We start from the raw sequence: 19,196 nt of genomic DNA, 5'->3' as shown, positions 1-19,196 counted from the left end.
CTCTCAACAACAATCCTTTTAAGAGTTTCAGCTGTCATTGAGAAATATTTAAAATGCTTCGTCTCTGAGAATTGATTCTCCTATGCAGTCTTTACCAGTAATTCTCATTAGTGGCTCTGCGGTAAATTAATGTTGCGCACGGGCGGATTAATTGAATGATGTGCTTTTCCCCCCTCAGCCATTCATACATTTTTGTTAGGAAGAGCGAATGATTGTGATAAGAGGTAGATTCTAAAGGGGGCCAGCTCTTAGACTGCAATTGACGTAAGTTCTGCGTCTGATTTGTTCAAGCCATTAGAGTTGATTTCAGCCAGTTCTGTGGAAAACAAACAAAACACTAATACAGGGTGAAAAAAAAGCGAGTGAGAAGGCAAAGGCTCAGGGAGATAAAGGCAACCTCACTAATGAGTCCCCAACTGATTAAAAGTAAATACATTTCTATTCAGAGAAAAGCACAAGAAACATTTGTTGCCACAAACTGTTTAAGTTTAACAAAAATAAAGAGTTATTCTCAGATTTGTTAGTGGAGGATAGCCCAGTGGTAGCTAATTACTTCCCAAGCGTCTGCATTTTGAAATGAGCTACCCCCTGCCACATGTGGAATGGACTCATATTTCCTTATCTTGGCATGTAACTTATTACTAGAGATGTCTTTAAGGGTGTCCTTCATCATCATTAACAGATATTTATTGAGCACTTATGCTGTGTATGGCACTCACAAGATGCTATAGGATTTACAGAATGTAGATGTTGTCCCTGCCCTGGAGGAGTTTATAGAATGGAGGGGGGGTGGGGATGTTTTTTGTCTTCTGTCAAAGGCCATTGACTCACAGAAAGAAAATAAAATTCTCCCTCTTTTAGATCTGTCTGTCTCTCTTTCATCTATCTGCCCGTCTCTATCTACTTATCTCTCTCTTCTCTTTGTCTCTTCTCTCTGTCTCTGCTTTTCTCTGTCTCTGTCTGTCTGTCTCTTCCTCCTTTCCTTCCTCTCTCCCTCTCTCTCTCTTTCTCTTTCTCTCTCTCCCTCCCTCTCTCTCTGTCTCTCTCTGTCTCTGTCTCTGTCTCTCTCTCCCTTACCACTGAGAGCGCCAGTGGTAGGAAGATCTGGGTTCAGGGCCTGTCTCTGAGGCATCTTGCCTTAGTGGCCACTGGTAAATCATTTAACCCCTTAGTGTTCTAGGCAGTTGGCTAGGGCTATAAGAGCAGGTGCCTATCTGCATTGAGGAGAAATACTGTGGGTTAAGAAAAGCTCAATAAATACAGAAGGGCATCAGAGGAAAGAACGGTTTAGCCAAAAGAACCCTAAGAATATATGGAAGAAATGAAGCAAGAGATAAAAAAATTGAAATTAGAATTCTTGAGGTAAAACACTTGAAGGAGAATAATTAGCTTACAACAGAAGATAGAACACCTGAGCCAAGAGGTGGACTTCCTGAAAAAAAAGAATGGAATAGAGACAAATCATGAATCAATAAGAAAGCAAGAAATATCAGAAGAAAGCCAAAAGAGTAACAAAATTAGAACAGATAAGGAATCTACCAGCAGAACGAAGCAGCAAGACACCAAATGGCAGCAAGGAACTACAGAACTTCCCTCTGAACGTTATCTGGATATGCATAGACTGACCACTTAGCATATTCTTTTCCCTCAAATAACCATTTTTCTGTTCCTGGGAGGAGGAGTTGAGAGAAATCAGAGAAATCTTCCATCCTCCTGTATTTTAATGTACCGAAGAGAAAAGGTGAGAAAAGGGAAGCTAAAAAGGGTAAAGGGGAAAAAGCTGTTTCACAGTCCCCCCTTTATAGACCACAGAGAAGAATCCATTTTCCTGCAGTCCGCTCAGCCAATTATTAGGAAGTGGCCCCAATCTGAAGACCAACCAGTAAGTTGTTTTAGGACACATGGCTGCCTCTGTGGGAGGTACTCTTCTGATAAAGATTCATACCCTATAATCTAAAGCTGATTATGACATCCCCATTATACATAATGATCCTTTAATAAAATGAATAAAATTGAGAGGCAGGATGATGTAGTGAATAAAAGGCTGATCTGGGAGTCAGAAAGACTTAATGTTGTCAAGTCCTGCTTTTGACAATGCTAGATGTATGATGATCAGCAAGTAATTTGTTTTCTTAGTGCTCCCAGGCAACTCTATGATTCTAAGTTACAGAGAACTTGCTTAGCTGACATCACAGATAGAGTTATCACACCAGGTATTTATATACCAAAGAAATCACAGATCTAAACAAAAATAAAATTAGCTGATCTTTATTAAGTTCTTTATGGTTACCAAGTACTTTTACATAAAATATAATTTTTGATCTTCTCAACAACTCTGTGAGATAGGTAGTGTAGTCATTACTTTCATAGACTCGAAGGCTGAATCCTGGTCTCTGTCTTCTGCACTAGATCCTTTTCTTCCACTTGCTTCTTAAATATGGGTGTATCCAAGGCCCTACCTTTGCCTAGGTAGTCTTTACTTGGTAACCTTGTCTATTCCTATAGCTTCAATTATTACTTCTACGTGGATGACTCCCAAGATTGTATCTCTATCCATAACCATTTCCCAGGGCTCCAAAATGTTGACTTTTGATTCAAAATGTGGTCCTTGATCCAGAAAATGCCACTTCCTATAGACAAATATATATAAATACAGATGCTTGCTTCTCTTTTATTTGACTGTGAGTATATGTTACAGTTCGGGTCATACAGGTCTAAGAGGAGACTTTAGTGTACCCCATGGTTTGGGATTTTTAGGCACCTGAGCCTAATCATGACTGAGGGAAACTATGTGATATAACTTCTCACACATATTTGCTATAGAAATAAATTTTGGAAGTGTCTGTATTAGGATCAAATTCCTCATGCACAGCAGTTATGTTGGCAGGTTTGATTATTTTTGAGTTACAATTTCCCTAAAGTAATCAATACTTGTTTCAGTCCATGAATTCTAGATACATATACCACCTATTTTTAACATGAGATCTCTTTGTGTGATGGTACATTAAAGTCTTTAAAAAGATAAAAGTCTATTATTTTTTTTCACCCTGTCACTCAAGCTGTTAGTGTAATAGCTACTCATAGGCCTGATCCCAATACAGAGTGACATTCCATTTTCCCAACCTGCACAGTTTTGCTTCTCCATAGGCAGCTTGGTGGCCCTTACCTTGTTGGTACCAGATTTAGTATAGACACATAGTAGTTTTTAGTTTACTGTAGCTCAGAACTCCTGAGCTCAAGCGATCCACCAGCCTTCTCAGCAGCAGGAATCTACAGGTGTATACAACTATACCCAGCAAGATGTCTAAATTTAGATTACTAAACCAGTCCTGAAAATTTTTTCTGACCCTTGCTTACGAACTCTTTCAGTATCCATTGGGTAGAGTCCTGGGCATCTGGAGCATTTAGGAGAACTGTGTTAACATGAATTTTGCAGGACCATTTCTGTCCTTTGGCTTGCAGCTTCTGTTCTGTGGTCCCTTTGTTGACCTCACAACTGTTGCCCTTTGTTCTAAGTCCTTGTTCATGCCTGGGATAGTTATGTTCCCAGCTGTACAAACTGGCTTGATTCACACTAGGGAAATTTCTGCTTCACACAGCTCGCAGTCAGCCTGGCACACATTTCCTTGTCTCAGTTTGTTTCATTTTGTTTCTGAGCACCTAGATTTATACTAAATGAATATATGGTCCTTTTCAGCAACCCTAGGGCCTTTGGAGATGAAACAGCAGTCGCAGCCTCAGTATCTTTCACTGATTAACCAGCACAGGAGAATGGGTTCCATCTCTGAGGCCAGAGGGGCGGGTATGAAGTAGAAGCTGGGGGTTGCAGTGGTTGAAGTTATTGGCTGTTTTCCAGATGGAGACATGGAGGGTTTACTGGGATGAAGAGACTTCCCTAAGGTCACTTGACAAATGGGTGGTGAAGCCATCAGTTGAACTTAAGGCTCTCCTCTCTGTTCACCAGTGTAAACCCCCCTCTTTTCATCTCTGGCATCTGTAGAGTATTTTTATGTTTTATGAAGCTTTCAAACAGCTTTTGTTCTTCAATCTGGTGAACAGATTTAAAGTGCTTTCCAGAGTCAGGACAACAGCATCTTTATTTTCCTTCTGGGCAATAAACTTGAGCACACCTCTGAGTGGCACTCTGCGGTGGCATGATTAATTTTTGACATGAAGTCAATCTAAACATGGTAAATACACCAAGTAATTGGTATGTTAAACAGCCTAATTGTAATGAGTCTTGTGGACCAACTTGGCTCTTTGCTGCAGTGTCTTGACTCAAGCAGAATACAGAATAATTCTGCCATTTTCTATAGGAAGGCCCTTACCCACTCCCCATCATGCTCCCACTCATGGTCTCATCTTCTCTTTTCAGGATCCATCCAGCCACAATTTAATGGCCGCAGTGGCTTTGAAGCTTTCCCCATGGAACCAATTTTCACCCTCCATGACTGAGAAGCTCCTGTCCTTCAGCAAGGAGTTTAGTTCAGTGATAAGTTTACCCAGAAGCCCAGAGCTCAAATGGATTTTGACTGTTCAGCCTGATGGCAGCATTATAACATGGGGACTAGGAGTGGATTTGTCATGGAGGTTTTCTGATGAGACAGGGCCCTCCAAACTAATCGAGGCTGATGGGAGATTTTGTCAGGGAGACGAGCAGTTGCCCATAGCTAGTGAGACTGCTGGAGTTTTGGTGCTAATGGCAGGGTTTCACTGAGAGGAGTGTTTAGAAAAGTCACAGCCAATATGATTCCAGATCCTCCTAGGATAACGGAGAGCTTAGAAACCATAGGACACCAATATCAAGGCAGCTGTTTTACACCAGCCAGAAATTCATGACTAAGATTCCTTAATGAGTGCTATGGGACAGGGAAACACATACACACACACACACACACATACACATACACACATATACACGTGTACAAACTCTCTTCAACAGGAATGACAAAGGTTTGAGAAATCTTGCTAAGCCCTGAGAACTGTTACATTCATCTATAGAAGTCTATACCAGCCTTTAGGTGCTTCTCTTGACATTTCCAGTGGAAATGTCCCACCTCTTGGCTTTACCCAAGGCACCATCCTCTCTGACATCATTCATTTTGCCTTTTTGTTTTGGTTACCAAACCTTAACGCGAATGGAGTCCACCAAAAATACAAGGCAGACATTCTGGATCTTTTCCAGTCCCCCCAATTTTTTTCTGTCTGGAAGTGAGGTAGACTCTTCTGACCTTTCAAGTTTCGTTACTTTCTGGGAAGGATGTAAGAAAGGAGGGATTAGACATGGGATGGGGCTCATATGTCAGAGAGATTAAGAATCTACCCCTGACCACAAGTATATTTCTCTGAGACACACATGCCTCTGATCAGTACCTTGGCATGCCTGCTGGAAACATCATTACCAGCAAGCCTGCCCCTTCTTATGCTATTTCTTTAGACTCAAGACAGTGAAACTCAGACTGTGGCACTAGATTGGTATGTAAATCTTTTATATGCAAACTGAGGCTCTTTAAGACACCAGCAAGGCATTGTATACTGGATTTAGAATCAGGAAGATTTGGGGTCTTGCCTTAGACAGCTCTGATGCTTTGTAAGACATTTAACCTCCCTGAGCCTCAGTTTTTTCACCTGTAATATTGAGATGAGAGCATGTGTGTGAAATGCTTCAAAAACCAAAGTGCTAAATAAATGCAAGCTGTGATTATTAAAGACCATTTATTTCTATATGAGAACATTATATCAAACAGTACCAGACTCTCTAGGGCATAGACAGATTAGGGGGGCACTTTGGGTTAGAAGTGTTATAAATGGAATTCCAGAGTTAGAATGCCTCTGGATTCATATGCTGGGGCCCATGGATCATGCTGCAACAGAGAGTTACTTTTTGTTTTTTAAAAATTTCCATAGGTAGACTCTGAGATATGTCATCTTATGGGCATTCCTTTACATATGACCACTAGGCAAAACCCCACTCAAGAAATGCTCAATAAGTACCCCTTTCTAGATAGAGACTAGGGATCAGCAAACAGAAGTAAGCCTGAATTGGGGCTTTCTCAAGTCCAATTATGTTGGTAGATTCGGTTCCTTGAGGGAGCTGAATCCTTTTGTTTTGTTTTTGCCTTCCCAGCACATAACTTAGCACATAATAGGCACCTAATATGCTTATTAAATAATGAATATTTGGATGAATGAATGAATTAAACTCAAGTAGCAGTTTCAGTTGAGTTCAAACCTATTGCAGAGGCAGCTGGTGGTACAGTGGGCCTGGAATCAGGAAGACCTGAGTTCAAATCCAATCTCAGACTCTAACTAGCTGTGTGATCCTTGGCAAGTCATTTAATATCCATTTGCCTCAATTTCCTTAACTGTAAAATGGAGCCTACCTCACAGGATTATTGTGAGGATCAAATGAGATAATATCTGTAAAAAGCACTTTGGACAGTACCTGGCACATAGTAGGTGCTGCATAAATCCTTATTCTTTTCTCTTCCCTATTGTCACAAACTTGATGGTCAAGGCAGAAATTGCTGTATTGACAGGAATACCCATAAAACATTGCCTCAACTACTATTTTTTGTTATTACGCTGCCTGTGTTTTGCTATGAATTTAGCTACAGTGTAAAATTCCGATTCTAACACCATTTGGCCAACTGCCCAAAATACCTGTTGGATGTTTGCCTTCCAAACAAAGTTGCTAAGTAAATTTCTTGTTTTACAAATGTTTAGAAACCACAGAAGGACCTTTTGTGGAGCAACTTCCTGACACTGAATCTGGAGATTTCTTCTCTTTCTTTTCTTTCAGACACTGTTGACCTCATCTCCCTATTCACAGCATCTTCTCTCCTGCTCCCTCCCTCCTCCCCTTTCTAAAGACACTTGGTACCACCACTTCTGTAGCCTCCTGCCACTAGGTGGGAGGGTTGCCTTCCTACCAAGTCCAAAGAAAGGGAGTGGAAAAATTCACAGCTAAAAGTATCCCTGCCAAAATGATTTTCATTTTCAACTTGATTTCTTCATTGGCTTTCACTTGCCCTAATAAATAGCAGCAGCTATCTCAGCTCCTGTGCCCACTCACCCTAGCCCACGGATGACCCTGTTTATTGTAGCCTAGTCTGTCACTTCCTTAGTTTGTCAGCTTAGACTGTGCTTCGATTTTCTATCATTATCTCAATTTTCTTTCTTTTGGAAAAGGTATGTGTGTGGTGGCTAGCAAAATATAAAGATGGCTTGGTTCACAGGTGACATGAATATATACGTGATCTGGGATCTGGTCTACTCATCTCTAAGGGAAACTGATTTCACCTTTATGAAGAATAGGAGGAAGGCTGTGGCTGATAACATGCTCTTTCATTTGCCTATCTCCAAGAAAGGTACGGGGCTAGAATTACATCTATCTATTACGCCTCAAATAATGGTGGTCCAGGAGTACAATACTTTTACCATCAGGATAACTGCCACTTTTCCCTGATTGTTTTTAAGGGAAGAATAATACCTTACTACTACCAGCTCAGCTCCTTACCATCAAGTGCTGATTACATAAATGACTATCAACAGTTAGTAAAGCTTTTATATTAAAGAAAGCACCACACAGAAATTAGAAAAATCATGCAGATTAAGGTAGGCAGTCGGGTACATCAGAATAAATGAGCTCTTCAGCTAGAAGCAAGATGAGAGATAAGTTCAACCAAAAAGAGATCTCATTGGTGGTGTTTGGTGGTCCACTCTTACAATTCTCTAGGGTTGCAGATAAGTGCCATCATTCTCAACAATGTTTCTCTTAAGGCAGTTTAAGATCATGTTAGCTTTTTCAGACTGCCACATCAAAGTGTTGATTCCTTTGGATCTTGAACTTTCACTGAAATATCTAGATTTTCTTCAGACAAATTGATGCCTCTTCATTTTGCCCATGTTGTAGTTTTGAAATTGGTTATTTGAATCCTAATATATTAGACCTAGTATTAAATTTCATCTTATATTCAGCAGAACATTCTAATCTGTCAGGATGTTTTTGTATCCTGTCACATGTGAGGGTAAATTGAAGGGATTGGAGTAAGGAAGACCTGAATTCAAATCCCACCTCAGTTACCAACTATGTTACCCTGAATAAGCCATTAACCTTAGTTTCTTAATATGTAAAATGGGGATAATCATAGCATCTTCTTCACAGGATTTTGTAAGGATCAAATGAGATAATATATGTACAGTACTTTGTGAATCTCAAACCACTATGTAAATGCTACCTGCTATTATTATTATTATCCATTATGCTTGATATCATTCACATCTGTGCCATCTATAAATTAGAAGCATATCATCTCTGCCTTTACCTAAATTATTGAATGGAAATGTAAAGCAGCACATATTCCTAAGCATTTGACTAGAGATATCTTTCCAAACTGACATCTAACTGTCAATGAATATTCATTGTCTCTGGTCATTCAGCCATTTCCAAATTGTTCCAGAGGCAGCTGGTAACACAATGGATAGAGTAGGGGGCCTTGAGCCAGGAAGACCTGAGTTCAAATTCAGTCTCAGACACTTATTAGTTATGTGACCCTGAACAAATCTCTTAACCTATGTTTGCCTTAATTTCCTCAACTGTAAAATGGGGATAATAATAACTTCTATATTATAGGATTGTTGTGAGGATTAAATGAGAAAATATTTATTAAAAATACATAGGACAGTGCCTAAAGCATAGTACATGCTAAATAAATACTTATTCCTTTCCCCCTTTCCAAATTCACCTAGTTATAGTTTTGCATGACCTACATTTCTCTATTCTATAGAAATTTCTCTATTTCCATAGAAACTTCTCTATTTCCATAGAAACTTACTGGAGACTGTCACAAGTTTGGCCAAAATCCAGGTAAGTTTCCTTCTTCTGGAGAAGTGGGAGATTACAATTTTGTAAAGTTTTGCTTATTATTTTTCTTTGTTACAAGAGAAGGCTCACTGTGGGTATGGCAGGAAGATTATATCTGGAAATGACTGTGAAATAAAATAAAAAGTATCAGTAAGCTATACGAACAACTAGTCCTTGACCCATCAGTCTTATAACATCGTTGAAAAAAGAAATGTGGCATGATTCATTCTGGATGATGCCCTACTAGCATCTTAGTGTCATTATTTTTTCCAGATACTCACCAGTTATGCCCATATATGTTCTAGAATTTTGGCAGGAGCGGAGTTCAATTTTACTGTCCTATAATTTGCTTTTGATGGTCTCTTTTTTTGAACATTGGAACATTTGATTCTTTTTAATTCCATGTTGCCTCCCATGTTCTCCATGACCAGGGACAGTATCTCAGCAATCACACTCCCAACCAAGTTATTTCACCCAAATATCATGTATTCAGTGACGCTAAATGGACTATATTTGGCTTTTTCCCTCTTATTCATAATGGTAGGCTATAGTTTAAATTAGAGCATAAAGTAGAGTATCCTCTTCTCACAGGTGGGGGTCCCAGTAATAGCTACTACATATTTAAGGCATTCTGTATGTCTGTATCTAACCCAAACCATAGCTCACAAATTTCCGCTGATGTCTTTACTTTTTCTTTAGTCAGTCAGAAGACTCAATTGGTTCAAAGTAAAGGCATTTCATGATATGATACAGTCAGAAAAGTGGCAATAGCATCTCCTCTTTCTCCCCGTAAACCTCTCTCTCTCACAAATGCATATACTACTGGTAAGAAGAGTCTGCACACATGGGAAATATATGTTGCTGACCAGAACCAAGATGGGGAAAAGCATATCTATATTTTGGAAGGGCAATTTGAACTTCTAATGCTGCAGGACTACACTTGTGTTCTGGTGATATTATTATTTTTAATAGGTATGTCCCACAATGGGTATCTAGTCTCAGCTGGGTTATGCCCTGCTGGTCTCTGATGGTCTTGAGGTAGTTTGGCCCTCAGTCTCTGTAGGGCCTTGTCCTTTGCTCCTAGCTTCTGAGTTTCATCTCTTCAGGATGACCTAGTAGTCATTTCAGCAAGGGTAAAGTGGCTGGAAAACCTTTCACTAATACAGGGCAAATTGACAGCTCTTTGGTCAAAATTAGCATACTAACTAACAAAAACTGGGCATAGTACCCCTTAGCTAAGATTAAATTTTTGTTTTTCAATCCTTAAGTCCAGGGCAGAGATCATAGTCCTTTGCCCCAGACAATTACCTGATTTAAGGCTAGAAATTCCTCAAAACTTCTCTGGTTCAGTTTACAAATTAATTTGAGCCACAAAAATAAGACGTAAGCTAAGGGAGCAAGGTCATTGTTTTCTACATTCTTAGCCCAAATTTGCTGCCATGATTATGTATGTAGATAAGCAGCAAAACTGTGTTGCTTTGGGGTTGTAGTTTAGCCAAAAATCCCCTTCTATCCCTACAATAGCTGCTCTTTGCATCCCTATAATAGCTGCTCTTGATTTGTTAAAATAAAATAGTTCCTTTGGAAAAATCTTAGAAAATATAGTACTTTCTACAAAGGGATAGTAGATTACCTAGGGCAGCTGGATGGTGCAATGTATAGAGCACCAATGCAAGAGTCAGGAGGACCTGAGTTCAAATCTCACCTCAAACACTTGACATTCACTGGCTGTGTGACCTTGGGCAAGTCACTTAACCCCATTTGCCTCATCCTGGGTCATCTCCAGTCATCCTGATGAATATCTGGTCACTGGATTCAGATGGCTCTGGAGGAGAAATGAGGCTGGTGACCTGCATGGCCCTCCCTCGCTCAAAAAAACAAAGTCAAGTGCAAGTCATATCATTATTTCTCTGATGGCATGATCTTCTTCGGTAACAAAGGACGAACACATAATAGTAGATTACTTGAAATTCGGCCCCCCCCCCCCCCCCAAAAAAAAACCCAACCCAAGAAAGCAAGAGACATTTTTAAAAAAATTAATTTTGTGTTTTAGCCAGTGTAGAAATGGCCTGTGATCTCAAGTTTCTAAAGCAGCTAGGCAGTGAAGTGGATAGAGCACTGGAGTCAGGAAGACATGAGTTCAAATCCTCAGGCACTCACTAGCTGTGCAACCCTGGACAAGTCATTTAACCCTGTTTGCCTCGGTTTCCTCCTATGTAAGATGAGATAGAGAAGGAAATGGCAAAGATACACTGGTATCTTTGCCCAGAAAACCCCAAATGGGGTCACAAAGAGTCAGATGTAACTGAAAAATGACTGAACACCAACAATAAAATGGTGATGCTATAAAATTGTGATTCCATTCTTACAAAATTGTGCTTGTAAGTCATAGATTTGGAAGAGTGGCAGTCTGACCAAGATAAGAACTAGTGCTTCTGTGAAAAAACATTGGACAATGCCTCGTTGTTTCCTAGGCGAATGGAAAAGATATGCAGATCTGGGATTGGAGCTGGGGATTTAACTACAAAGAGATATTTCCCACTCCCTTGCATATCCTAGGGAAGCTGAAAACACAAGGATTTCCTTGTTGAAACCTTTCCTGGAAGACAATCAAAATCGCAGAGTTTTGTTCTTGTTATTTTAAAACAAACATTTATTAGCTGCTTACTATGTGACTGTGGATAAATCAATTAATTTCTATTGGGCCTCTGTTTCTTCATCGGCAGCAAGGGGAAATCCAATTGGGTGATTGCTGAAATCATTCCAGCCTTGGCATTCTGTGATTCCATGGGATACTCTACAAGTGGGGGTTGGTGAAGGTATAAACCGTACAATGCAAAAGGATCCTTTAATGGATCTAGGATCTCATCATTATGTTTCCTCTGAAGATGCAGATAATAACCCTTCTCGGACCATAATTTATGTCTGATTCGTCCTATGATCTTCCATATATCCAGAACAGCCTCCCTGGAATGTTGAGGGGCTCTTCAAATTCTCCTGACATGTCTTGAATACCAAAGAGGGGAAGCCTACTATGTACCAAGTACCATGTTAAATGTTTTCCATTTTTAAAAATCTCATTTGATACTCACAGCAAGTCTGGGAGGTAGTTGCTATTATCATCCACATCTTATAGTTGAGGAAACTGAGGTAGAAAGAGGTTAAGTGACTTGCCCAGGGTCTGAGGTCAAATTTGAGTTCAGGTCTTCCTAACTCCAAGCTCAATGATCATTGCATCACCTACCTTCCTAGATACTATGTCCCAGCATACCTAGAAGCCTGTGTGTTGCCCATTGGTTAATTCCCACCCCAATCCCCTGCTATATAATTGACATTCCTTCCTTCCTTCCTCCTTCCTTCTTCCTTCCTTCCTTCCTTCCTTCCTTCCTTCCTTCCTTCCTTCCTTCCTTCCTTCCTTCCTTCCTTCCTTCCTTTTTTCCTTCCTTCCTTCCTTCCTTTTGTGATGCATTTCTTAGAAGACATCCTTTACCTCATTTCTCCTTATGCCCATCATTTGACTTTCCTTTGTTCTTTGAGTTTTATTGTGTTTTTTGAGTTTCTTAACTTGAGTTTTTGGAAACCTAATATTCCACAGGGTGAGGTCTTCTACATGTTTCTGTTTGCAAATAACGTTGAAAAGAATCCATGTGTGTGAAGTATGGGGGTAGGTTAAATGATGTCTAAGGTCCTGGCTGCCATTTCCAAACAATGCTGTCTGAAATTCAGTCATCATTCTCACCACTCTCTCCCCTCCCTAAACCTTGGACTCTGTCCCTAGATCTACTCTGGGCCCTGATAGGTAAACTTTTACTTTAACTTGACTGTAACCAGGTGTCTATCTCACTTCCTGGCTACTATATGCAAATCATGCTGCTATGTCTCAATATCTGTCTCCCTGACTCCTTTTTATATATTGCCTTTCCCCTATTAGAATATAAGGCCGTTGAAGGTAGGCTTGCATACATACACACACACACACACACATATACATGCATACATACATATAGTAAGCATTAAATGTTCTTCTCTATCTGTCTAATGCCCATTTCAGCTCTAAAATTTTATGATTCTATGCTGTCAGAACTTGTAATCCTGGTAGTAAGTGTTGAATTGGCCCCTTGGCTTATTGCTTATTCTAGAGGAAGAATGGGAGTGGGGTGGGGTCTATTCACTTACCTGATATTTTTCTTTTTCCTTTCAGCATCATTCTAGCACTCTAGCACTCTGACACCTTCCAGCCTTTCTCTCTTAGTTTCTTTGACTCATGATTGAATAACTTCGTTATCTTCAAAAACAGTCAGTATAGCAGAGATCATTGTTAATTTTCTGAGGACTATTGGATGTATATTCAAGTTATGTTTCCTTTCTGCAGGAGGTATCATTAGGGAGAAGCTATAAGGGCACTCAAATTAGGCATTCTTACCCTACCCAACATCATCTTCAGAAGATGGCGGGCATGGCCATTCCCTTCAATTCCCAAGAAAATCAGAGCCACCAATCAGAGTGAAGCAAAAATAAATAAATAAATAAAGGCTTAAAAATATCCATTTATTGCTAGTCAATTTTACCTGTCTTTCATCATCTCTAGTCATTAGGACTTAGAAAGTAATGGCAGGGCTATAAAACTGTGCATACCCTTTGATCCAGGGATATCATTTCTAGTTCTGTATCCCAAAAAGATCATAAAAATGGGAAAAGGACTCACATGTACAAAAATATAGCAGCTCTTTTTGTGGTGGCAAAGAATTAGAAATTGAGGGGATGTCCATCAATTGGGAAATGGTTGAACAAGTTGTGGCATATGAATATAATGGAGTACTATTGTACTAAACGAAACGGTGAGCGGTTGGACTTCAGAAAAGCCTGGACTTACATGAACTGATGCTGAGCACAACCAGGAGAACATTGTACACAGTAACAGCCACATTGTGCTATGACTAACTTTCATAGACTTGGATCTTCCTTCTCAGCCATGTGAGGATCTAAGACAGCTCTAAAAGACTCGCGATGGACAATGCTGTCCACATCCAGAGAAAGAACTCTGGAGTCTGAATGCCGATGGAAGCATATTAACTGCTCTCTCCTTTCGTTGTTGGTTTGCTTTGTTTATTTCTCACGGTTCCTCCCATTGGTTCTAATTCTTCTTTTCAGCACGACTAGTGTGAAAATGTTTAATATAAATGTGTAAGTAGATCCTATATCAGATTGCACAACGTCTTGAGGGGGGGAGGGATTTAAAACTCCAAAGCTTCTGGAAGTGAATGTTGAAAGCTAAAGCTAAATAAATAAATAGATATATTTTTAAAAAGAAAGTGATGGCAGAAGCATCGAAGTAAATACCACGATCCTCAGCACGACAAAGAACCCAAGAAACCTTCACCAAGAAGGCTTTGAGTTCTTACAAGGTTTTTGCTAAGAATTAAATTCAGTTCAGTAAACATTGTAAGTGACCATTTGTTCAAGGACACACCTTCAGGGCCTGGGGTAGGTACAAGGACAAAACCCACAACTGACAACAAAAAAACCAAAATGAAATGAAACAAAATACTGAGACATTGCTGTCCTGTGTGGTTGGGGGGAGGATGAAGAAGAACTGCCATATGTAAGCAAGTAAGTCAGTGCTTACAGGGAAGCCACAAAGTCATTGTGAGAGACAGAGATGGGAAAGAGCTAATGTAAGTGAGATCAAGAACCGCCTGGAGCTGTGCTTGGAAGGAAGTGAGGCATTCTCCAAGGTAGATAGCCCTAAAGTGGAATCTGATGTCATCCCCAGAAGGCCATTTACAGTTGACTTATTGGCCCAGGCATAAATGGATTGATGAAGGCAAAACCCGGCATCCATTGTGCTGAATTATACTGTTTGAATCGGTCTCCTTAAGCAACTCAGTCTCCAGTCCTGCTACTGCCACACTCCCCCCTGTCAGTCTGCTTCTGCTAAAGCGGCATTTAGGATGGGCACAGGGGTAGGCCTACCCACAATCTGTTTATGCATATTGCCCCCGGTGTGGGCAAACCTCACTCCTGTTTGTACATGTAAATTGGTTGCTAACCACTCATTTGCCCCTGCCTTTAGTCTCCAGTAAAAGCATTTCCTAATTGCAAATATGGAGGCGGGAGGCAGTGCGTGGGTGGGTGAGGGGGAGGCTACATCTGACAAATGCCCCCATCGAGCCTGCTTTTGAGTGTGCAGCCCCGGTGTTAATGACACCTCTCAATTAAATTGCAGTTTTGCTCTCAAAAAGCTTTGCCCTATTGTCCAGGCTACTTGACCTGTCAGGAAAAGGAGAGGGTGGTGGGGCCTTAAAGCTCCCTCCCTCCTCTCCTAGAGGCCTAGACCTGCTCCTGTTCTCCAGGTGCCCCCAACTTCTCTGCTATCTGGAGACGTAATCAAATGCAAATAAAACAAAGCTTCCTCGGCTGTGCAGTCGGCTCTATCTCCATCATGAGTCACTGGGCCCATGGTAATGGTCTGCCATGTAAGCTGCTAGCCAGCGTGTGTGTGTGTTTTTCTTTTACAGAGATGACAGTTCCCAAGTGCAAGGACACTTCAGCTCTGATAAAACTTTGCTTCTATTGTCTGAGTTTCGTGTTTGTTTTCTGGCAAACCCCACTGCTGCCTGCGTATTGTGTGCAGAAGTACATTTTCCATTTTTGTGTGGTGAGGCCAGGCAGAGTCTTTGGGGGGTTCTCACTCGTATTGCCTGAAGCAAATACCACAGCTCAATAGCAATTTAATATTGTAATCAGGGAGCAAACTGTGCAGTTTTGGCACATTGTGATAATTATTAACTACATCTATTAGTGTTACGGTTCTAGTAACTAATATTTACAAAAGGTTCCCTGTGTAGGGGAGACCTTGCCTAGACACAAACGTCTGAGTTATTCCTGAGTGATTGTCAGTGGACCTTTGAGCCAATGTTCACGTTCACTGTTTAAAGATAAAACATCAATACTGAGAAATCAGACTTCAAAAGGTCTATTTCATGAATAATAAATTCTCCGGGTGTAAACCTATACTGAGCTTTGGAACATTTTGTGAATTTATGGGAAAGTTTTCCTGGGGAAAAAAAATCCAAGAGATGTTTAAAAAAAAGAAAAAAAAAGAGAATCCCCAAGATAAAACGTAAAGGAAATATCATTTAATTGACGTCACCCAGGAAAATCTAAAGTATTTCTTCCTGCTCCCACTTATATTTGCAATATGATCCATGTTGAGTGCAAATGTTTCCTGGTTTCCTGATGTGCCTGTTGGAAGTGAAAGAACTAAGGAGGAAGGGAATTCATCACAATCACTGATAAGAAGGAAAAGAAACTAGAGATGGAGAAGATCATGTAAGAGTTGGAGTGTAACCTGAAAGGAAAGCATTCTTTCCAAATAATGATTCTGTCACGTTTCAGTTAGATTTCTCGGGCAATAGACATACACCAGATAAATCAATAATAAGATATTATTGTGTTTTTTAGGACCCTCTTCAATACCTGGCTGTATCTTCATGAGCAGAATTTGTTGTTGCCAGAGGTAAGTATAAGAGTAAGGCTAAGAAGAGTGGAATTTTACCACCAGACTGAGCTTTCTGAGAGCAGAGATTTTGTTTTGCCTTTCTTTGTATCTTCTTTCGTTCTGCAGGACAAATGTCTGTGACATTATTGGGCTCCTGACACATTTTCTCTAAGCAGGGGATTTTTAAAACTAAAGAGGCATAGAGGTATGGTGGAAAGAGCACTGGAGTTGAGGTCTGAAGAAGGAAATTTCTTGAAGGCAGAGATTGTTTGATTTTTGTCTTTTTATCCCTAGCTCTTGGGCCAGTATTTGCCATGCCCAGTGCCTTCCCATTCTCTTTTGAAAGTATCAGAATGCATAGGCATGAGGTAGCCTTTTTCCTTTTTTGAACCTGAGACATTATCATATGTGTATATTTGTGTATGTGTGTATTTGCCATCCTCTATTGTATTCACCTTCACAATGAACTCATTGAGTTTTAGATTATATATCGATGTGTTTTAGAGGATCTTAACAAATTCTTTTGCTTCTTCATCCTGGACCACAGATGGTAACACATAAGCCACCAAAATGGTGCCACCATTTTCTTCACAGAGGTCTTTTTTCTTATGCTCATGATGAGAAGTACAAGATGAAATGACCAAGGATTCATTGTGGAAAGATAGAATGAATGTCCATCCTGTTTCTTCAGATGTCCCTGTTTGTTCAGAAATGATCTTTCAAGTGTATTATAATAGGGTTAACTATATATCACAAATATTTTGGGAAAATATTAGAAAGGGTATAGATAAGGTGAGTGCCAGATAGCATCACAAAAATTGAAATTGATTGTATATTAACAGATATGAAAAACTCAGTTACAAATGTATCATTCTTCAAATATGGGGTACAATAGGTAAGACCACCAATTTGATAAAACAATGATTAAAATTAGTGTAAAACTGTAAGAGTAAAAATTAGAAAAAGATATATGCAAGTAAGACAATTCCAACCTCATTAATTTGAACATGTTGAGTGTTAAAAAATGTTTTATGAGCAGGAAAAAGGATATCGTCACTGGTTACAATAATTTCATATTAATGAATATTAGGCATCTACTGTTTGCCAGACACTGTGCTAAATGGTGGAGATTCAAAGAAAGGCAAAACCACAAAAGCAGTTCCTGCCCTAGAGGAACTTACATAATATGTAAATAAATAGATACAGCTGCTGTGTAGAAGGAAGTTAGGGACAGCCAGGTGGCACAGTGGATAGAGGGCAGGGCTTGGAGGCTTCAGACACTTACAACCACAAGGAAGTTGACCTCAGGGAGAAAGTCTGAGGGGTCTATAGAAGTTTCTTGAAAGAAGCCAGCAATGTTAAGGTAGGGATGGAGAAGGAGAGAATTCCAGGCATGAGGGACAGCACAATGATCAGGAGAAGGGTAATAGAGTGAATTGCTTCAGAAGCAACAAATAAGCTGGTATCATTAGAGAACATAGAGGGGTAGTCAATCATGAGAAGCCTGGACAGGTAGAGAGGGTCCAGATTGTGAAAATCCTTAATGACAAGTAGAGGACATTCTATTTGATTCTGGAGGTAATAAGAAATTTTTGGAGTTGACTGAGTAAGGGCTGATATAGTCAGACCTGTTCTTTAAGATCACTTTGGTTGCTGTGTGGAAAATGAGGTAGAATAAAGAGGTTTAAAGCAGGAAAACCAGTTAGATTTAGAGTCAGGAGTGGGGAACCTGCAGCCTCGAGGCCACATGTGGCACTCTATGTCTGCACGTGCAGAACTTTGACAGAATCCAAACTTCATCCTTGAGTCAAAGGGCCTCACTTGAGGACCTAGAGGACCACATGTGACCTCAAGATCACAGGCTTCCCCCTCTGAATCATTGCCCTGTTCAAGAAGCTCTGTTGCTTCCCTTTTACCATACAAAAGGATCAAGTTCTACTGTTTGTCATTTAATGTCCTTTAAAATCTAGCTACAGGGGACAGAACCAAGATGGTGGAGTAAAAAGATGCATATACTCTAATGCTTCCCCCATAGCCCACAAAATACCTATAAAAATTGACTCTTAACAAATTCTAGAGCAGCAGAAGCCACAGAACAACAGAGTGAAAGAGGTTTCCAGCCAAAGGTAACCTGAAAGGCTGACAGGAAAGGTCTATCTCGGTGGATGCTGAGCAGAGTGGAGCCCAGCCCTGGCCTGTGGCACTGGGAGGAACAGAACCTGAACAGACCTCCAGGGCAGAATTCCCAGCAGGGAGGGTCCCAGATCCCTCAACCCACAAGCAACAAAGAAAGCTCCAAAGGTCAGTGTGGGAGGGTTTTCTCAGCTGGGTGAGAGGGGAACAGGGTCCCCCCAGCGCTCACCCCAGGTGGTAGCAGAGGCAGCGGCAGCATCAGAAGATGGCAGGCAGCTACGGTGGCTGTGGAAGCAGCCTGGATCCTTGTCCAGGCAGCTCAGCTTAAAGCCTCTGGGGGAATTGAGCAACAGATCTGAATCTCAGCCCTCAGTGGTGGCCTTGCTCCCACCCAAAACTCCTGGGGGAATTGAGCAGCTGATCTGAACCTCAGCTTTGAGCACAGTACTGGAGGGAGGGGGAGCACTAGGACCCTCCTCTTGACAAAGGATTCAGAGGTTACGTAACTGACTGGGAAAATGCCCAAAAAAAGGAAAAAAAATAAGACCATAGAAGGTTATTCTCTTGGTGAACAGGTGTCTCCTTCTATCCTTTCTGACAAGGCATATTGTCAGAGGAAATCAAGGCTTCTGCCTCCAGCACCTCCAAAATGAATATGAAATGGGCCCAGGCCATAGAAGAGCTTGAAAAGTGAGT

The sequence above is a fragment of the Notamacropus eugenii genome, chromosome 4 (assembly GCF_028372415.1).
Source record: "Notamacropus eugenii isolate mMacEug1 chromosome 4, mMacEug1.pri_v2, whole genome shotgun sequence".
In the NCBI taxonomy this organism is placed as follows: domain Eukaryota; kingdom Metazoa; phylum Chordata; class Mammalia; order Diprotodontia; family Macropodidae; genus Notamacropus; species Notamacropus eugenii.
Note: the sequence above shows the minus strand (reverse complement) of the source record.